The sequence below is a fragment of the Lates calcarifer genome, linkage group LG8, assembly GCF_001640805.2.
Source record: "Lates calcarifer isolate ASB-BC8 linkage group LG8, TLL_Latcal_v3, whole genome shotgun sequence".
NCBI lineage: Eukaryota > Metazoa > Chordata > Actinopteri > Centropomidae > Lates > Lates calcarifer.
Window position 1 is genome coordinate 25117887 of NC_066840.1, and position 7268 is coordinate 25125154.

Sequence of the window (7268 nt, forward strand, 5' to 3'; positions counted from 1 at the left end):
TGGATGGAGTGAATACTTTTGATTTAATAACACCAGTTCTGTATGTGACTGTGGCTCTTCACAGTGGATGTATTTTACGACCAATCAGAGGCGGTTCTCGGGTTGCTAGGTGGACGAGAATCGGCCAGCCAATCAGCGTTTTTCTGCCAATCTTAGCTGACGTATGTCGTCATCGGCCACGACGTGCCTTCTCATTGGCTATGACCTTCTGGGAGGAGCCCAGAGGCGGAGAAACGAAGTGGGAAAACAGATTTAAACCAAGGTTGAAGCCGGGGTTCTGTTTGCTGCTCCTGTGAGAAAACGTTGTTGCCGGGGAGGTGTAGCTGCTGAAACAAACTAAGGAGCTGCTTTTTCTGGTCGAACGTGAGTGAGACTGGAGATTGAACACACCCGCTGCGCGAGGGTAAGGCAAACAGTTAGCGGCTAGCGTTAGCATTAGTCTTGTAGGAGAGCGTTAGCATAAGTCTTATAGAGAGCGTTAGCATAAGTCTTATAGAGAGCACTAGCAATAGTCTTGTAGGAGAGCGTTAGCATTAGTCTTGTAGGAGAGCGTTAGCATTAGTCTTGTAGGAGAGCGTTAGCATTAAGTCTTATAGTGAGCGTTAGCATTAGTCTTGTAGAGAGCGTTAGCATTAATTTTATGGAGAGCGTTAGCATTAGTCTTCTAGAGAGTGCTAGCATTAGTCTTATAGGAGAGCGTTAGCGTTAGCAGCGAGCGTCAGTTTATGGCGGATTATCGTGTCGATGTGTGATCACTTCGTGTCTGTCTGTGGTTGTGTTGCAATGATTTGCGTCTCTGGATGGCTATGGTCAGCTTCTCTGTGGTTGTTTTGCATTGTATTGTGTCTTTATAGTTTTATATCAGTTCCTGGTCATTTAACATGTCTTTGAGGCCGTTGTGTGTTTCAGTGTGGAGGTTAAGCATCTTATTGTGATCATTTTACGACTGAGTTTTTCTCTCTGTGATTTTGTTTGTCTTTGTAGCTTTGTTGTATCAATCTGTCCATAGCCATACATTGATCCCCTGTTGTGTATGTTATTGATTAGAAATCTGTTTGTGGTGACTTGAGACTTTATTGAGCTCAGTTTTGTGTCAAATACAAGCTTGAAAATTTGCTTTTAGCTCTGCTCCTCCTCGAGTTTTAAGCCTCAAGACCAGGTCACAATGTCTGAGCTGAGATTGCTGTTAGAAATTATTAGAAAAACTCACTTAAAAATAGCTTTTCTCTGAGATCAATAAAGTCATTCAGTAACATCATTAATTTATTCTCAAAAAAACTCAAAACTCACCTCTAAAAGTTTGATTGTCAAGGTTCTAGTGTTTAGTTTTCATAGTTGTATTCTTCTACACTGTTCATGGTTTGGAGGTGACCTGTTCTTTATTAATAAGGTTCTTTGTTTTTCATGTGTTGTTCTTGTGTTTTCCAGGTTTACTGGTTCAGCTGCTGCAGCCTGGACAGAAACATCAGCTCTCACCTGACACCTCTCACGGTAAACTTAATATTATATTAAGATTATAATTTTACTTAATTTTTCCCAAATATTTTTTGTTATTGATTGTTAAAGATCTGATACTTTTTCTTGTCATATGTGACAGTAAACAGCCCATTCTCTGAGACACTCAAAATGTTCTGATTCAGCTGAAATATTGGATATTTATCTGTGATGAGGAATAGGTCATAGTGTATTGATCATTTTCTTTTGTATATTTCTCCCTTTATTTTCTCCAGGAGTCACCACTTCGTCCACGATCACAGAGATTCTTTGTACAATGAAGAAGTTCTGTGAGACCAGGACAGAGGCCTCCAGGTAATTCACTAACAGCTTTACATCAACTGTCCAACACAGAGCACTGACATTAAATTATATACCATCATGGCCAAAAATATTGGCACCCCTGTGCTTCTTTCAGATAATGCACCACTTCTTTTTTTTACTTCTTTTGTTTGCAGTGAACAACACAAAAAAGCAGAAAAAAGCAAATCTGATATAATTCACACAGAACTCTTATAATCGACTGGACAATTATTGACAATCTCAACTTAATATTTGGTAACACAAGTATAGCTGAAATCAGTCACTTCCTGTAACCAAATATGAGTTTATTACACCTCTCCACTGGAGTTTTGGATCACTCTTCTTTTCCCAACTGCTGTTTTGAGATCTGTCCACAGGTGTTGTGTCAGATTTAGATCTGGACTCATTATAGGCCACTTCAGAACTCTTCAGCGCTCTTCAGCGCTTTGTCTTCAGCCATTTCTGGGTGCTTTCTGAAGTACGCTTTGGAACTTTGTCTTGCTGAAAGACCCATGACCTCTGATGGAGACCCAGCTCTGTGACACTGGACCCTACACTGTGCTCCAAAATTCTATGGTAGTCTTCAGATTTCATAATGCCATGCACACAGTTAAAGCATCCAGTGTCACAAGCAGCAAAGCAACCCCAAAATATCAGTGAACCTCCACCATGTTTGACCGTGTTCTTTTCTTTGAAGGCCTCTTTCATTTTTTGTAAACAGAATGATGCTTCACCAAAAAGCTCTATGTTGGTCTCATCTGTCCACGGGACATTCTCCCAGAAGAACTTTGGCTTCCTCAGTTAAATTTTGGCAAACTCCAGACTGGCTTTCTGTGTCTGTGTGTCAGCAGTGGGGTGCTTCTGGGTTTCTCACCACAGTGTCCCATTTCATTCGGATGGCGACAGACAGTGTGAGCTGACACTATTGTTCCCTGTGTCTGCAGGTCAGCTTGAATTTCTGGAAGACGATCGAGGTTCTTTATCCCCTATTAGAACAATCCTTCTTTACAATATTTCATCATTTTTTTCCTCTTCCATCCACGTCCGTGGAGGTTGGCTACAGAGCCAGGGGCAGTAAACTTCTTGATGACACTAAACACAGTGGACACAGGAACATGAAGATTTCTGGAGATGGACTTGTAGCCTTGAGTTTGTCCATGCTTTTCCACTGTTTTGTTTCTCAAATCCTCAGACAATTCTTTGCTTCTTCTTTTTTTCCATGCTTAGTGTGGTAAACACAGTCACACAACACAAAGGTTGTGTCAACTTTTCTACATTTAAACCTTTAAACTTGCCACAGGTGAGTTTAAATACAAATTAAAGGAACATCACGTGTCTGAAATGCAATTATTTCTAACAATTTTGAAAAGTTGCAAACTATTTTGTCCAGTCAACTTCTGGAGTTCTGTGTGGAACATTATTAGTCTTTTTCTCTGGTCTTTCTGGATTGGTCCATTGCAAACTAAAGACAAAAACATGTGAACACCGATGCATTTTTAACTGCAACAATTTGCATTATCTGAAAGAAGTACAGGGGTGCCAATATTTTTGGTCATGACTGTACCTTCAGTAATTGATCTAAAGTCTGAATAATTCAATTCAATTCAATTTTATTTATATAGCGCCATATCACAACAACAGTCATCTCAAGGCACTTTTCATATAGAGCAGGTCTAGGCCGTACTCTTTAAAATAGGTATTTACAGAGAGAGACCCAACAAATCCCACCATGAGCAGCACTAGGCGACAGTGGCAAGGAAAAACTTCCTTTAAGAGGCAGAAACCTCGAGCAGAACCGGACTCAGGGTGGGCGGCCATCTGCCTCGACCGGTTGGGTTAAGAACGAGAGAGAGGGGGAGAGGGGGGAGAGGGGGTGGAGAATAGCGAAAGAAGAACATAGCATAACACAGGTTCCATATAAAATGTAAGGTGAGGCCAGTAATACAGCAGTAGTAATGATAGTAGTGATAATTAAATATTTTAATTCTAGCAGCAGGTGTTGAGTGGAGTTGTAGGAGCAGCAGGAGGCTTGTCATCACAGATCAGACTCTACAGCTCCAGAGGCAGAAATACCTGCAGAAAGAGACAGAAGAGGAGAGAGAGACGGAGAGCACAATACTACAGGAAAGGGGAGATACTGAGTTAGTAACATGTAACATGGGATATGAATCCATACCGAGTGGAGAGAGGAGAGAGAGATAGAAGCTCAGTGCATCATGGGAGATCTCCCGGCAGTCTAGGCCTATAGCAGCATAACTAAGGGATGGTTCAAGCCTGAGCCAACCCTAACTATAAGCTTTATCAAAGAGGAAAGTTTTAAGCCGACTCTTAAAGGTACAGAGGGTGTCTGCCTCCCAGACCGAAACTGGGAGAAGGTTCCACAGTAGAGGAGCCTGATAACTGAAGGCTCTGCCTCCCATTCTACTCTTAGAAACAGTTTAGTTCACAATAGTTTGATTTGTCACAAAAAGACCACTCATTATCAAAGTTTATTTATGTAGTTAATGAACGCGCAGTTCAAAGAAAATGAACTCTCTCCCTCCCTCTGTCTCTCCCTGTCTCTCTCTTTCTCATTAGTACAGTAAATCATAGAAATGTGAAATCTGTGTCTTTTTGCTTTATTTTTGCTCCTATCAACCAGATTTAGTTCAAACTTTGGAAAAAAAAACATTTCCACCACTGCTGTTGTGTGAATATCAGGAGCTGGTGAAGTCAGTTCTCCAGTAAGAGCAGCTTCTTCTGTCTATGTGCAGAAAGCAAATTTAACTCTTTGACTAGTTCTGTTTAGTCCAGAAAGAGTTACTCCACACACTGGTTTCTTTGTAGATTTAGTGTCTTTGACTTGTCTATCTTTTGAGTTTGAAGTTAAATACCCAGAAACTCTCTGTACTTTTGGGGTGTTTAAAGTCACATCTTTATATTAATGTTTGTTGTGTTTTTCTCCACAGGATTCAAACTTGAACCATCAAATCACAGAAGAGACAGATGTGAAGACATTTCCAGAAGGTCAGTGTTAGTTTATTCTTTTCAGCCTGACTCTTTATTGTCTCAGCTGCAGACACTCTTGTGAATCTTGTCTGGAACAAATAGAAACAAATTAAAGCTCCTGTAACTTACCAGTTTCAGTTAGTATTAGTATTTTTCAACAATGCAGCTGGAAAAAATCTAAAAAAAATATGTATAAAACAGAAAAAATAAAACTTTAGAATAAAATAGAAACCCTTTTAATATAGGTTTAAGAAAAAAAAGTATAAAACTATGAATAAATACATTGAAACCCTTTGAATATTAAGCATAAAATCTTCAAAAGATATGTCTAAAAACTAAAAGTACAAAACCTGTAAAAATTAAATGTAAAACCTTTAAAAAAAAAAAAAAAGGATAAAACATTTAAGAAACCTCATAAAACCGGTTTGATAAGGTTAAAACCTTCAAAATGTTTAAAAATAGGTCAAAAATAGGTCAAAAAAATTAACACGAGAATCATGACATTTTTCTTAGAATAAAATGCAATAAAATGATTTGTATAATAATAATGTTTCAAAATAGAGAAATGCAACTCATAAGTGTAGGAAGACACTTTTAATGATTTTATTCCAGACATTTAACTAATCACAGCAAAGGTGATGACAGACATTAGACCAATAAGGAAACACTTGTTAGAGCTGGTTAGGGTTAATATAGTTATGAGCACATTTTCCAACGATGAACATGTCTACTAAGCATCTTTGTGGTCATTTAACGGCTTGTGATACACTAGAGATATTAGTCTTTGGAAAATGTGCCCATGACTACATTACAGGTGGTGGAGAGAAACAAAGTGAACAACAGGAAACTAACACTGTTTTCAGCAGTTAGATGGTGGAAGTCTTTTATCTAATTAACAGCTTTGTAACACTTGTTTTCTTTCATCCACTTCAGGTCTTCAGCTGCTGTCGTCATCTTCCCCTGCAGAGACAAGAACACGTTAATCACGGAAACTGATCAGTAAATGCATTTTTCCTCTCCTCTCTAAACTGTACTTATTCATTTTTAATACCTACAATTTACAATGATTTAAACTAAACTTAACTCAGTATCACAAATTTTTGTGTTTTTTTGTAATTATTACAGTCACTGTAATGAATACTTCTGAAACTGTATATAAGAAGAACTTATTGTAATTCTGACTTTATTTCCCCATTTTTTTGACACCTTACTGTGACAATTTTTGATGCCTGACTATACTATGATATTTTGTCACATTTTTACTGCCTTACTATACTATGACATATTTGATGTTTTTTGGCACTTTGCTGTATTGTGACATTTTTTTGTGATTTTTGACACCTTACTTTACTGTGACATGTGACATATGTTTTTCATGCCTTACTATACTGTGACTTTATTCTTTTCCTTTTTTTTTGGCTTTACATTTTTTTTTTGACATTTTTTGATGTTTTTTATGCCTTACTATACTATGACTTTTTTTTTTTTTTTAATTTTTATGACACCTTACTATACTATAACATGTTTAAACGTTTTTTGATGTTTTTGATGTTTTTTGATGCCTTACTGTACTATGACATTTTTTGACTGTTTTTGATGCCTTACTATATTATGATATACGGCTTAATTATGTTAAAGCAGCCATCTTACCTTTGTTTTCCACAGACAAACACATATTCACAGAGACTTCTAGATTTTGTCATTTTGTTATTTTATTTCAAACATTTTTATATGTTATATATTATCTTGTTTTACACCTTGTCTTGTTTATATTTTTCCTTTTTCTATTTTTGCCGCTGCAACACCTTATTTCCCTGCTGTAAGGCAAATTAAGGATTATCTTATGCTTTCTCAAATAAATACTTCTGAACACTGAATATTTTGCCTGTCTGTTTAATATTGTATCAAAGTGAGTATTTTTAGCCAGAGGCCACTTGTAGCCAGAGGTGAGGGTTAGGGTTAGGGCTTTAAAAGTAACCATAAATCTTATCTCTGGCCGCAAGTGGTTTAAAAAAAACAACCTAACTCTAATCTCTTGCTAACAGTGGCTAAAAGCTGTAACCCTAACCCTACCCTCCAGCTACAAGTGGCTAAAAATTAACCCTAACCCTAACCTCTGGCTAAAAGCTGTACCCCTAACCCTAACTCTGGGTAAATGTAGCAAAAAGCTGTACCCCAACCCTAATTTCTGGGTAAATGTAGTGAAAAACTGTAACCCTAACCCTAACCTCTTGCTAACAGTGGCTAAAAGCTGTAACCCTAACCCTAACCTCTTGCTAACAGTGGCTAAAAGCTGTAACCCTAACCTCTTGCTAACAGTGGCTAAAAGCTGTAACCCCCTGCTAACCCTAACCCTAACCTCTTGCTAACAGTGGCTAAAAGCTGTAACCCTAACCCTAACTCTGCTGTAACCCTAACCTAACCTCTGCTAACAGTGGCCTACTTGCTAACAGTGGCTAAAAGCTGTAACCCTAACCTAACCT

The 7268-nt window shown here is 38.0% G+C and overlaps 1 long non-coding RNA gene across 1 annotated transcript; it reads left to right on the forward strand.

Moving 5' to 3' along the window:
- Window positions 1-222: 222 nt before the first annotated feature.
- On the forward strand, window positions 223-6662 carry LOC127142746 (uncharacterized). The gene is made up of 5 exons (XR_007813777.1): window positions 223-403; window positions 1429-1491; window positions 1731-1809; window positions 4746-4803; window positions 5719-6662. It is a non-coding gene; the product is annotated as an uncharacterized LOC127142746 (long non-coding RNA).
- The last annotated feature ends 606 nt before the right edge of the window (window positions 6663-7268 follow it).